General features: G+C 35.4%; 1 protein-coding gene across 3 annotated transcripts in view; it reads right to left on the bottom strand.

Annotated features, from left to right (window-relative positions):
- EcR (Ecdysone receptor) overlaps positions 1–15,517 on the bottom strand; it is a 187,973-nt gene that overhangs the window by 137,176 nt on the left and 35,280 nt on the right. The window contains exon 1 of one of the 3 annotated variants that reach the window (XM_053769154.2): positions 2,325–2,824. The exons of 1 other annotated variant lie outside the window; for it this stretch is intronic. The gene's annotated coding sequence lies outside the window, so the exon portion shown is untranslated. Of the gene's footprint in view, positions 1–2,324; positions 2,825–15,517 lie in introns of those variants that run through there. One more of the 3 variants, XM_053769156.2, reaches the window with a different exon arrangement.

Raw genomic sequence — 15,517 nt, 5'->3', positions numbered from 1 at the left:
TCCTTAAAGCAGTCAAAACATCTAAAGCCAAAAAAGAATCGTGATGTGTCACCTATGTCCCCCTATGCCCCGTTGTATCGGTGACGACGTCCCATGAATGGACGACACGTGTTCAAAATCATTCGGCTAAATAATTCGATAGGGTTGTCCTTTTAGCTAAAGCACGGTAAAAAAAACTAGTTTTGTTTTTGTTCTTGAAGTGTCAATGAGAAGACTTTTTGGGATGCCCAATGGCGAACTATTCGATTGATTTGTATCTAACCTACCTATTTCTTTAAATATCCTTCCATATTTTGTATTATCTAATTAAAATACAATTTGGAACAATCCTGGAGCGACTTATTTGTAATCTCATTTATTTGTAACCACATTGTATTTGTTATATCAAACTCCAGCGTCTAAGCATGACATGAAGATGCGGTAACATTTCTAGGGTTGTCTATTTATAATCATTCATAATCAACTGAGTTTATTCTTCAAATTAATCAATAAGAATTTTCATCTAAATGCTAATCAAAAGATGATAAAAATGTTGTTAAAAAGTGCTGATGATTCAGATCTAAATGGCAGGGCGACTGCGAGTGAGAGGCCCGTTATCGTTCTAGTCGACACTATAAACGTAGTGTATCCAAATATTAGGCGGTTGCCGGGGTGAACGACCTCCCGCTTGAGGCACCTGCAATGGAAGTGTCTATGTTGACACAAGCACTATGACGTGCTCAAGTGATAATGAGTATCAGTGCAACGTACTTGAGAATGTTTTGATATTCGATAAGTTAAATGGGATTTATAGGACATCAGTTTGGTGGTTCTATATTTAATATCGTGAGCTTTATGTTTGGATATTTCAGGCGAAGTGATAGTCTACATTTAATAAGTAATTAAACCATATGAATTCCGCTGTGAAGTATTTCTACTTGTACATTTAATATTTAGTTATTTAACTGTTTAAAATAAATGAAATAATTTCTCTTTTTTGCAATAATGTGCTCGTTTCTGTACACTACCCGTTATGATTTTAAGCTTCTTTTTCTACTCTAATCTCATATAAAATGTTGCATGCTTATTCTAACTTAGTGTGAATAAGTGACGCAAAACAATGAAGTTTTTCTATATAATATTAATTTTGACAACCTACTCATTTGATGACAAACTTGCTCATTTCATTAGAATCCACACCTACAACTTCCTCAAAACTGCATAATGATTTCTCTATTCTTTTTGACTCTTAATCTTGTATCACGATATCGATTTCTACAGTTCATATTTGCAGATTTATGTAGAACCTCGGCATTCCAGAGTGGAAATTGAGGACGTGGCCTTGCTCTCCTTCTGAAGATTGGCACATTTTGTCTACCGCTTGAACTTCGGCCAAAGACTCGCCATCTTTTGATTGATGCGGAGGTTGAAGCATCGCTTTCCAGATTTCAATGATCATTAACAGTCGAATATCTTATTTTTAAGAATATCATGAATCCAATATTTGTGTTTCATCGGTTGATCATATTATATTTTTCCACATTACCATTTTCACGTTTCAGTTGTCTCAGCAGATACATCGAAAGTTGTAAACTAGTTTCGTGTCGTTTCATATATTTGTTGTTTGCATTTTTGCAGTCGACACAGATGTCTAGTTTACTTAAAATATGTAGTAGAAGATCTACTAAGACATCTTTTATCACATAAAACGACTCAAAATACGAGAACAAACAAATTGTGTTTCTTTCTTTTATAATTGTTTAGGTGTATTATGGTATATACGTTGTATATTTATTAAGACAGGCTAATCTTAATAAATATAAAACATAATTCCATTATTGGATGGATTGGCTGTAGGTGCTTATTCTAACAGCTAATCCATCCAGTGATGGTATTAAGACAGGCTATATAGTAAATATACTTGCAAGGGACTGGATCTCGTTAATTCAATTTACAAAGCCTAAGCTGCATTAGATGTAAACTAAATACGGGTGTGCTGACCTGCGGCAAATGAATGCAAAGTAAAATAAACATTTATGAAAAATCAGAAAATCAAGAAAATGTATAATGAATTAGTTATATTATAAAATTCGTTACATCTATATAAAGCCTCTGTTTACTCTATATTATCTGTCAATATTTTATGGGAAAACCAAGAGCAAGGTAAGAACAAATCAGCTGTGTGTGGCGAGGCGGTCACTAGCCGCGTCGCGATCGTCTCTACTTGCCGACAAGCCGTGTCACTTTCCAACTTGCACGCTATAAATATTCAACGACCGCTTTGCCAGCAACTGCTCAGCTCTCACCTACCGCGTTAACTCCATCCACAAGCCAAAGATACCCACCTAGATACAGTTTGGGCTCAATTTTGACGAACCGCTCTCGCACTCAGCCAAAAATACAGACGGCTCGATGGTCCTTACTGGCACTACTACTTCTGTCTACTCATCCATCACTGCACATCCGTACGATACGGTAAGAGCACGACTTCACTGTCACACGCGGCGGCCGACCGGCCTGCTGAAGTCACCGCACGCACCAGCACAAACGTTTCAACAGTAACGCGCCAACTGCTGCAGTGGACCTATCATCAATCTCGGGAGGTGAAACCGCGACGACCGAAACTGCGCGAGGTCGACGCGACCTCCACGCTCGAGAGCGTGAGAGCCGTCGAAGCCTGAACGTTGGCAGGTGTGCTGCGTGAAGTGCAGCGCCGATGCAGACGGAGCTGTACGAGACGACGCGCGTGGATCGCCGCCGTCGACTGACGGGGCGCGCCGCGACGAACCTCGGTTACCACCACACGCGCACTCGCGCACACTCGTCCGGCCACCTCGCCTCGTTGCGTTGCCCCACACCACTACATGGTTACACCGACACTCCGCGCCTCGCCGCCGGACGCAGAGATCCGCCGATATTTTAAAGTTTCATAGCAATTTGACTTTAAAATCTCATCCGTCTGTCGAAGCAACGCAAGCCAGTCGGACAGGCTGAATATTTACCTAAATAATATCAGTGTGATGTATTACTAGACTGGACGTGTTTGTTGCGCATTGAATGGACAGCGCGTGTAGAAATACCGAGAACGCATGCGCCACACACACTCCCTTGGGGCGCCTCTGTATCTAGTAAAAATTCATACGTGTGTCTGTAGTAGGCTCAACCCGTCAAAAAGAGGTAGGCAAATTGAAAAATAAGCGCTCGGAACTTGCGAAAGCGAAAGAGGTTGAGCCTTTATCATTAGATAATAAAATCTTTAAAACAAGTTTATTTAAATATATAGTGAACAATAATTATAAAAAAATGTAGAAAATATACAGAATAAAGAAATGTTAGCTGAACAAGATGATGCAGTATTTATGTAAGTTGGCGCGGAGGCAGAGTAAGGTCATCAGAATGATTTAGCTGCGAATGCTGCGATGCTATAAATTGCGCAAATAGATGTTCCAATGAACTCGTTTAATAATAGCGGGCGTAGTGAGGGCGTCACAGAAGAGAATATTCATGTAGTCGGCGTACACGCTACTCAATTTGTAGACATGCCCAAGGTTGCTCGAACACATATCCCCGTCACGCTACGCGCTGGCAAAAATCTATTAAAGAAGCTTGAATGAAATGACTTCATAACTGATAAATAAAGAATTATCTTCGTTAAAACTTGAATATTTTTAGATCATTCTTACTGACAGCTAAGCTTACATGGACACACTTACGTAGACGATATATCAATTGTAATAAAACATCTAACATAGAAATATTTTTTTCATTGTTTAAATATATTGTATCTTGTTTGTACTTTAGATGCTATTTATTTTTGATTTTCAATATGTGATTTCAGTTATTTCAGTGATTTCAGTGATTTCAGTAATTTCGTGTTTCAGTGATTTCTAGAAATCTTATCTATGGTGATGTATTATACTAAAATAATTTCAGTTGAAAGAGTTTTGCATTGAGCGTAAACATAAACAAAGATGGATTCGTTGGAGCTCCAGATAGTCCTGTGTGAAATAAAAGGTGTACATAGTTGTCACTTCTGAAGAAGAAACGATAAACTAGCATAAATAATATCTTCGTGGGCGACTTAGCTCCTTTGGTTATAGTCGTATGTACGTCATGTTTTTTCTCATAGAATTTGAGCTCACGAAATGAAAATTAATGGACTAGGAACCTCCTTAACACATTATTGGGACTACATGGATTATCTAAACCTGAAATTGCATTTTTTGGGGAATAATACCTAGCAGTGTCAAATATATCTAGCTTGTTTATGACAATTTAATCTTTTAAATCACTGTGACTATCATTGATTTAGCGTATTACTATTTGTACTATTGGCTGCTTCTAGAAACGATATATTAATTTCTATAACTATATTGTTCCTTTTCAGATAAAAGTTATCCTTGTGTACTCTTTGTATTATATTCATCTGCCGGCTGCCAATGCCGACTTCCGCCGGCGCCCGGATCATTGCCAGAAACACTTACTGAAGAAGAACCAGAGATGTTCACGAATATGATAACAATCCTTAATTTACATTGTTTTGGCACACGAAACTTTTCATCTCGTCATATTCTGTTATGGATTTTTTTTGTTATTTTTAAGTTATTAAACATCACAGGATCTTCAAAACATAAAAAAGAAATTAAAAATGTTTACAGGAGTGATGAATCTGACATTGAATCCACGGATAAGAAAAAAGTCCAAAGGATTGTCGAGATACCAAAATACTCACAAAATGGGAAGACGAAAATATAAACGTCAAACGAAAAAATATCTCGCGTAAAACTTTCAGTGGTAGATGCGCTGCGCGGCCACAGCGTGCGAAATTCCTACGTGTCTGATTAGCGTGCAGTGACAGTTTGGGCAGCCGTGAAAACAATATTTTTTGCCAGCAGGTGAATGATATGTAATAAAATAATATATATGGACAAATCACACAGGTTGAATTAGCTCCAAAGTCAGTTCGAATTCGACTTCCTTTGTTTCCATTATGACCATTAGACTATAGATTATAGAGAGTTCATGTAATTTATTTTAATCCAATTTATTGAATTAAAGTTTAAACAATCTCGAACGACTTCAAACTTAAGGAGCCGAGGACCGATCCCACATATACGGCGGCAGCATTCGAAATAATTGTGTGATATTTCACATTAGCGAATTCAATTCCCACTTTAATTTCATTCAAAGGCTACAAGTATTCCTTAGAAGGAGTTACGTGAGCCGTCGGCATAGGTAACGACTTTCGATCGTGTCACTGAATGACCACACCGCCAGTTTATAGAATTACCACCCTTTATGGTCGCCGCGCCTGCCACAAAGGACGGGTGATTGGTTGGAACACATCATCAGACAATGCGACATAAACGTTTACATATTTCTGTTGAAATATTTTCTAGGTTCGCCAGGACATAAACTTGTTAACAGACAGTAGTTGGTGGGCATGTGGAGCTGGAAACATGTAACAATAGTGTAGAGCGACACGACGTGGTATTCTCTTGAAAACTTCATGGTGTATTGTTATGTCAACAGAAGAGCAGTAAAAATTCTAAAACTTCTTGGGTGGTACTTTGCTTGTGAAATATATATAAAAGTAATGACATATATCCATTGAGAGTTTTTATTTTTTTTAAGTAGTTGTACAAATACGGTGATGAATTTAAATAAAGAAATATATAAATAGTCTTCCATCAAAATCGATGTGTGGAAAAATACGTCCCTCGATTTAGAAATCGTATTCTTTCGGAAATTACATAGGTATCCAACTGCCTATATTTTCCATTCGATTGCTTGCCGCTGCCATAAAGGGTATTTAGGCTCTAAAATTAGAATATCGGACATTCGAGTAAAGAAAAAAGTTCAGGTCAATGTTCTCTTGGAGATTGTATAATTTTTGCATTTCATAAATACCCTCATTAGTTCTCTTTTAAGGCCTGACCTGACGGAACATGCTGTGTTGGACCCAACAGTCTCGTTATACCATATAATTAGCACCCATAATTTTGAATAAGATGCTGATTGTTTAGATATTTATCGGGCAAGCTTAACATGTTAAGGTTAGATATTTATCGGGCAAGCTTAACTTGCTTATTATTTTTACGTGATTATAAAAGACCAGTTATGATTTCCATAGCCTTCAGTTCTTACGTGGAAAGGTTCGGCAACGATTAAACGAGATACCGGGGCAAAATACAAAAAAGTTTCAGACCAAATTTGCAAATTCTGACACAATATAATTTTTTAAGGGACAGAGGGAAATTTCGGAAAATGGAATCTCTCAAGTATACGACATGAGCGCGACGTCGAAATCGCAAAATGACTATGTGGTAAAATTTCGACTGTGAAAACACTAACTTCTTGGGTCTTTTCTGTGATAGCAATAAACCTTCCTCAGTAATCACATTATCTATTGGTGAAAACCGTACAAAAGTCCGTCGGGTAGTTATTTGAGTTTATTGCATACAGACAGACAGATGTATGATTTTTGTGTATATAATATACCTAAAATATAGTATTATAGTTAATAATGTATTTTCTGGATAAAGTCAGCTGTAATTTTGTACGCCTTTGTCCAAATGTCAGCGGCACGCCGGTTAAAATCAACGTCAAATCTGACGGTACAACTCACCCTTAGTTATAATACAATTGGTCACGGTACCACAAACTACAGTAAAAATAAAAGGTGTTTATACACCTTGCACATTATCGCGCTATTTAAATGCATATCAAATTTAAAGGTTTTTTTTCAATTAAGCATTAGAAAAAAAATATTTATAATATTTCATATTTTAAGTAGTTTGTCTAACTGTCATTATAACGTTGACGGTTTTTAAGGATTCTCATACCCTGCTGTTCTTCTTTATCCACCCCTTCTCCGACTATATTTGGGATCGGGTCTCTTGCGCGTCTCTTGTGCCACCTATTTATTGCAATACAGTAAGCAAATAGTTTCTTTGTCTATTTTATTTAGGATGTTACTTGAAAAAAAAATACAATTTTCCAAAAACAAGTATTTTTGCACGTATCGGGAACTTTTAAGTTTTAATAGTTTCTGTCAATTAAAACGATATTGGCGCTTGTGCACCCACGCGCGTCCCACGCCACACTCAATGTCAACAAAACTGAATCAGATAAAACGATACAATAAATAAATAAAAATATACAGGATGTTTTTAGTACCAGCCTGTTCACAATATGCTCAGGAACATATAATTTTAAAAAGTGAAATAATTATTTGTCATTTCGTACTGTTCATTAATAACATGCTCTATTTCGTCTTCAAACAAATAAATTTGTAAAGTATTTACAGATATACCCCTCGTTTCTCTCTCATCTCCGTATATTTCGGTTGTCTTCGAGGCCGTGACGCCACGAAGCCCGGGGTCTGCCTTAACAAATTACCTTACATTTTCGAAGATTCGGCTGTAATTTACAACCGGCCACCTACGGACGTCAAGCCTCCTTGGGAATGCTAATCTTGCCTATCGGCTGTCCAGGTTTAATGCCCCTTAATCGCTTCATACGATATCCACGGGAGGATATGGAGCGGTTCTATTCTAGGGCGGAACCACACGCCACTAAAAATACACTATGTTATACAAACATACCCTGTATGTATACATTACATGGAAGTTTGATTTATCATGCTACCCGACATCGATGTTGTTACGAACTCTTGTGTTAAGTCTTTCTCTCCTTATTTGGGACCGAGTGAATAATGGATCAAAGTATCGATGATTCAATTATTTTCTTAATATATCCCATGTCTGGGTTTAGAAGAAAGTACCTCAGGTAAAACCATAATAAATTCTACACCAACTTCTTTAGGAATCACGCTATCTATATAAAAAACCCGCATCAAAATCTGTTGCGTAGATTTAAAGATAGAAGACAGCGAAAAGCGACTTTCTTTTTATACTATCTACTGATTGATTGGTAAGGAAAGCATTCCATATAACACGAGCTTACTATTTGCTGCACCTATTTATTCCACAAAACGGTCTAGACAGACGCATAACAAAGTTGACATTTTAAGGATTCTATTTACATTTTGAGGAATGGAACCCTAGAAACTAGCTTACCAGAGCTCAAATTCTATATTTTTCGTTTACTCAATTAATCTATACACGTTCGAATAAAACCTTGTTTAGATGTTAAATGTAAACGGTTACAGTCTACGCGCTTGCATCTAACATCTATCTGGTTGCAAGTAGGATTTCCTTTTTAGTCCACACTCGTCTATCATTGGGTCAGTGTGCGAGCTGCATGGAGTTGCGTTTGCGCAGCGGCCGACTACACTTTCTTGTTTACTGCAAGACTGCGACAAGCTATCGGAACATTAACTTTGATAACTTATTTTTAATTTGGCCCAATACATAACAAACAACTGATGACAAGGAAATTAAAAATAATGGATTGGCAATTTATGAGTCGAGAAGAAGATGAAAAAGGAAAATCCCTTTTACTGCTTACCCCAGTTAATACGTTTGATTTATAAAATCTTTATAAATTCACTTTATTCATCGAAAATCACATCAAATGCCTTATAAAATCTCAAAGGTTTGTAATTATCTCTGAACTGCACGTAAAGCCATATTTAAATATAATTTATAGCTCAATAAACCCTGCTTGGAAATGGCGTGCCTGTAAAAACTTATCATAAAGTAATATGGTGAGCTTAAGCAAATCGAATCAATATGTAGACTAATAAAATAATATTTTTATTAATCACACGAATTAATAACACAGATAGGCATCACGTTAATTTAACGTTCCGGTTAATTATTAACCCTCGACGATATAATGAGTTATAAGTTTTACGTGTATCTAAATGTCTGTCCGTGTCTTTATACCAACTAAACGGCTATATCAATTTTGATCTATTTTTTCTTTTATTTGAGAGTGAATTTATTCGAGAGTGTTCTTAACTATGTGTGGAAAATGTTTTCAGTAGTTTCGAAACCGTCTGCTCTTTTCTAGCAAATGAGATGATGCCGGCTACTTCGAAGTCAGGAATTTCTTTCTTTTTTCATTTTTACAACTTAATATGTATACGCAAAAAATGACCCATAAATAATAATCATTATTTAATTATAATAAGCTATTTGAATAACATTTTATTTATTGTTACAAACCAATAAAAACTAGAAAAACACCGATTGCGATAATATTAGTTTTTTTAGGTTACCGAACCTCAAAAGGAAAAAAAGGGAAGGAACACTTAAAGGATCACACCATTATCCATCTGTCTTTACGTCGATCAAGACCCTTTTTTCCAAGGACGCGAAGAGATATCAAGTTGGAAATTAAAGCGAATATTCGAGTCTACGGCCTCTTTCAGCTGTGAAGAAATGGAATTTGAGGGAAAGCAATCATCAAAAGAAATATATCTAGCACATATTTTGCTATTTCACAAGGGAATAAGTACCTGTTGAGTATTTTGCGATGACCTAGAATCATGAAGTTTGGTAAATAACACAAGATAAAGGAAAAAATCTGTAAATGGTGCGATAAATGAAACGTTCAGCAGTAACAGAAGCTACATTTTTATGGTCTTACGCGAGCGAAGCCGGAACGAGCCGTTAGTGTAATATAAGTAATTGTATATTACAAATCAGTGTACGAGTCCAACTTTCACTTGATCGCTTGGTCAAAAATATTAGCAGATCGAAAGGTTTGCCGGATTTTTTTACGATACATTTTTATACATATTATATATAAATTATATACGTATTTAATATAATAACTCTCAAGTGTAAACAAATGGCGCGCGACCTAGAGAGGTAAATAGACCTGCATCGCGGAGGTCACTTCTTAAATATTGAACTGATTATTTAAAATGGCGCGCAAATGATCTTATATACGAATACAATTGGCACACGCGTGTAGAGTTTATTATTCCGTGGGTACACGATACAAAAATTTGATTGTTAATTACCTATACATATATTAGTCCCCAAGTAAACTTGACAGTTTACTCAAGTAACAATTACGACCTAATAATAATATGTGGGTTCTTCAGTTGAAAAATACTACTTCTATCGTATGAGGCGAAGCAGGGATACCATAGCATTGGCAGCTGATACGCAATAACATTCCCAATAAGGATTTACATCAGGCAGGCGGACGGCCGTTTGTAAAACCATATAGGTTTATTTTGTACGCTGAACCTAGGCTTCGCGATATCACAGCCCAGAATGAAACTGAGAACATTCGAAGATGAGAGAGAGGGAGAGAGAGAATCACGATCTAACTTCAAGTTTACATAACGTCTGCCGTTTTACCATAACGGGAACCGCTGGGCCGGTTTAGGGTCGATAGACTGCTTCAACCATGACCCACGATCGTGTTCTAATTTTTATATGCGTTACATAACCCGGTTCGTTGCTCCCGGGCTCGGCTTTTATGATAATATATGGCAATGTTATAGATCAACAATTAACACGATTTATATGATTGCCTTAATTTTTTGTACGTAAGACTTCCTTGACGGTTGTCTTTTATTTTTGAGGTTTTCCGTCTTCTTCTTGTCAAGTAGCTTGTGTCTCTTAAAGAAATGCTGCCACCCTTTTGAGCACCATATCTCTATATCGTCGACGTCAACAGTGTGTAGGGGCATTTTTGTTAACGTAATAAGGGATACGTTAAAAGTAATTACTGTAGTAAGTAGATTTTCAATTATTAAGTTATCGATCAGGCAAACTTGGCGTAATCAGCTGTTTCGGTTCATGAGTAAAAACTATTTTATCCGTCAATGACAAGTCTACATTTACGAATTCGTAGGTGCAGAACACCTTGATCTAAATAAACTTGTTCATGCACCAAAATAAATAATGTATTACCAATTTGCCCCATTACCATACCGGTGGTCACATTTATTTCTGTTTTCTGGCATCACGCCATGCCATTTATGCATATGAAGTTGATCAGAGTAACAGAGCACTGCACTAGTTTGTTTATAAAAATATAGCATTATACTTACATGTTTTTCTTAGAAATATTGAAATTAATTTGATCTGTGATGCACACACATACTCACTCTCGTCTCCTGGTTTCTTCCCTAGTCGCTTGTACTCACATGCAAATTATAACAACATTCAAATTTGCTAACGTTTGTTTTTTTACTATTGGTCCTGATCTGAACGGGCTAACCTAAAAGAGCTGACTTGTTTGCTGTCATCAAGGAGGATTTACGTAGCAATGGTCTGACGATTCAAATTATGCCCAAGATAAATGGAGAAGAAAAAGTAACAAGACAAATAATGCAGAAAGCGGTTGTTTTTACTATTATAAGAAAGATCTCAATTAAGTATTTAAAATTTTAAGGTGGTCTAACGTGAAATCAAATTAGCTCCAATTGACTCTTTTTGTGTAAGTCACGTCTAGAAAGGCGAAGGGCACTAGATCAACAAAACATAATCAAAACGATATTCGTCACCAGCGAGACAAATTATATAGTAAAAAACTAAAAACAAAACATAGGAGTAGAAATATTTGCAATCTCAAGAGCTGTTTGGTATTTCGGCGAAACTTGGTTGGTTGCGAAACATTTGTACTTGGGGTACTTAGGGTAACACAAAAATGCTGGCTTGATGTCGTCAAAGAGGATGCGTGACAATAGTCTGACGATTGTAATGACAAAGACCGTGGAAAGTGCAAAAGAAAAAGTAGGAAAGCGGACCCTGGACTGATTGCTCAATGACGGAGTAAGGAACCGAGAAACAAAAAAGCATTTTATAAAACCAAATAAAAGAAGAACAAAAAGTCTACTACTAAAGTGATCGCTAGAACTTTAGTCTTAATTAAAAGTTGTATGATAATTCGAGTATAAGATTTTAATGGTTCTTGACTAGTAAAGCCTGATCACTTGCTGTTTACTAGCAATTAACACACACTGATAGTTGTGTAATGCTCATTTGCTAGTAGTAAACCAACTGAATGTTAGATGTTAATTAAGAAATTGAAGACACTTTACAGATAGTCCGGACTTTATTCCTTTAAATTTACCTTCTTCTTATTTTTGCTCTTGAAGAGTATTGGTCACACCTCTCTATCCTCAGCTTTACTTTAAAGGTTTTCATACGACTCAACTAATGCCTTCGCTTTGAGTTAGCTCGCATCTCAATTTACCAAATTTACACTAAATCGTCTTGGTCGTATTCGTAAAAATATATTTGTGTCAGCTACGATTATTTTTTACTAAGATATTTAAAAAGCTGTTGAAGTTTTTGCTGGCTCATTTTCATTTGTTTATCAACTTTACTTGTTTTTCGTGAACGGTCATATACCTATGAATAAGGTAAGTATAAAATACATATTTATGCATGATATGGCTATCATAATTGTCACTGTCAATTCACATATGAGCTGAAGGTAGTGGATCCTAGAAAGATAATAAGATGGTTATTCAAGTCAGAGAAATTGCCATGACTCCCTGGAAATTTCAAAGTTGATTGAAAAATTGATGAAGAAGAGTGGAAATGATTTATAGGATTAACTTGCAAACTGAATTAAACAATGAGTAGTTTTAAGAGACGTGTGAGTGACAGAGTCATTGTAAGTGAGATCGTTTAATTTGAATTTTTCGTAAAGAAACAAAGCGATTGACATGCGTCAGAAACACTGCCCACGCGCATATGAGATTTTAATGACTTTTCTGATGTTTTTCTGTTTTATTCTTAGATTTCTGTGTTGAATGACCTTGTTTGAATATTTTTCTTGAAAACGTCACGTTGTTTAGTTTTTTGTCTATTAATTTAATTAATGTCACCGAAAATCCTATAGTTTATCAATATAATCTGTAATATTATATTTACTATTACTCCTAAATATAATAATGTAATTTCGTATATCTGTTACTTTGTAAATGTCACAAGACTTCTTCTTTGCAACTTTTACTATCAAATGTCCTAACTTGAAAAAATATAATTTATAAAGTTTCTCAATCTAGATCCTTTGAAATATGCTTATTTTATTAATTATTTCAAGCCACTTCCATAGTATGCTTTAATATAGACTGCTCCTAATTAAAATGTATTACGAATTCCAAGACTTCATCTAGGAAGGATACCTACTTAATAAAATGATTAACAGTTTGATGATTAGATTGTGTAGAATAAATCGATAATAGCAGCCCTCATTTTCAATGGGCTTTATTTACCCAGCAGCAAATATTTCGCATTTTAGCCCCCAAAATAAACATTAATGTTGTGTATCTTAAAGAAATGGAGGAGAAAACCGTCTCTGGTTGCTTAACTTAAATTTTCCTATTTTCTTTTTGAAACGACAGAATAATTTTCATCCGCTTTTGTGAATGCATTTAATTTAAATCATAAACCAAATTAAATTGAAAGTGCAAGCAGTCGACTAAATTCATTCCTATCACTCCTGAGTGGGCCACAGCAAACCTTAAGGTGCAATAGCAGTTTGCTTAGCCATCAACAACTTGCAAAAGTCAACTCTAACAACGATCCATTAAAGTTCTACTTTCCTTATGAGATAATGGCGTGTAAGTCGAATATCGCGTGTTCAAAGTCCACTATTTTTAGAAGGACAAGTAGCAAAACCTGTGGGGCAGGTTAGTGAGTATAATGAGAAGCAAAGTTGGATTATTGCCACAAGTGGTCTGTTGGTGACAGGACGGCTAGCTTAGCTTTTATTTTAAAATTTCTAAAAGTCGATACATCGAACAATACAAAGCATATGAAGTTTATTTTAGTTTATTCAATGATCATATTCGAACAGACTGTCTCTGATGAACAAAAATGCCAAATAAACTTGATTTAAACTAGACAAAACACAAAACAAATTAATCAAATTAGTCCATTAGTGGTCGCTATAGTAACACAGTCGCTTGCATCAAAGAATGTCAAGAACTCTGTTCACGGAGTTTAAAAATTTTAATAATTCTGGATTAACACATGTTAAGTTACAACTCAGGTAAATTCTCAGACAACTAATTTCGTCTGAAGAGCGAGCTAATTGCAAATAAAATAGTATCGGTGAAACGCAGTTTAAGTGCGACCATTAAAGCTTCAAACAAAAGCAAGTTACTTTAGAAGCTTGGCAGCTCATTAGTAGTAAATTGCTTGTTATATTCAAGTTAGGATTTACCATCAAGCTAGTGGCAATAAATACCAGACTAATTTCTGTACATAGAAAGTGCGAGCACGATTATACTTACAACATACAGTGTTTTAACAGGACAAGCATTAATTTTACATTGTGATCAAAATAAGTTTATGATGATTTTATTAATTTAAATCAAATCTGGTTTAAAAAAATATTAAAAAATAGTGAGGAATACAAATGGGAAAATCCTGACGTTTTTGTAAAAGCCACATGTCTCTCATGAAAATTGAATTGATTTATTTACCCACATGCCACACGAAGCGGTCTGGAAAATAGGTTATTCGTTATCAAAACAATTCTTCCAATAATATTATTTTGTTAACCAACTTTTTTAAATCTATAACCTATATAATTATATAATATATGAATCTCATTTAGTTGTGAAAAAGCATTGGACTCCGAGTTCTGCGGTTCCAGAATTCTTGTCCTTTACCCGCTACCCATTACGAAATAATAGTGGAAAAGATGCGAGAATTTGATTAAAAAACGTTTCTCCACACAATACCGTGGAAATATGATAATAACCGACTACTGACCTGCAACAGTACGCGAACCTAGATTCGTTTCTACGAAATATTTGCATAACAACCGCTCTCAAGGTGAGGCGTGTCGGCGACCGTAAGGGCCAATCTCCTTAGTGCAACAAACCTTTTTAACACGCAATCGTGAGTATTTAGTATTATAATCATTATTTTTCTTAATATTTGTGCATTATTTTCCTTATATTCCCCATAAAGTGATTATATTGAAAATGTTCATTGCAAACGGTCAATTGTTCACCACTGTAAACGAGTAATAATGAGCAAACATACAAATCAAATTAAAACACACACCCTTAAACACTCAAGTATATTATACATTCACATTCAAATGATGCTACAAGATGATTGACACTTAATAACATATCACTAAAACAAAATGTTAATTTGATAAAATGTCAATGATATTTGATGACTAATACGTAATTCGTAAGAGTCTTTTGAACTCATTTGCGTAGCATTAATTAATCATACGATTTATTCTTGTGATTTAGCTACTACTATGTAATAAAGCTATTCAAGTGATTGTTTGGTCTATACATTCAAAATGTACTGATTGTTTGCCTGTTGTTGTGTCTTTTTTGGATCTATTGGAATTCCATAAAGGGTTAGGGGGTAACATAAAAAATATAAATTTTGATCAAAATTAGGAGCAATTAAAAAAACACGTTTGGCAGAGTATTTTCGTGAAAAAGATTTGATAATAAAGGAATATACAAGAATAGGAGGCAAAACCAAATAATGGAAGAGTACTGATAAAGGAATAGATACAATAAAAAACATTATTTATCTTGAGCAACCTGATTCGTAATGCAAATAAGTTTTTATATTTAGTTTACGGAGTCAACAAGAACTACTGCAATAAGAAT

The sequence above is a fragment of the Plodia interpunctella genome, chromosome 3, assembly GCF_027563975.2.
Source record: "Plodia interpunctella isolate USDA-ARS_2022_Savannah chromosome 3, ilPloInte3.2, whole genome shotgun sequence".
Lineage (NCBI taxonomy): Eukaryota > Metazoa > Arthropoda > Insecta > Lepidoptera > Pyralidae > Plodia > Plodia interpunctella.
The sequence above is the reverse complement of the archived record's forward strand: the minus strand, read 5'-3'. Positions and strand labels throughout refer to the sequence as shown.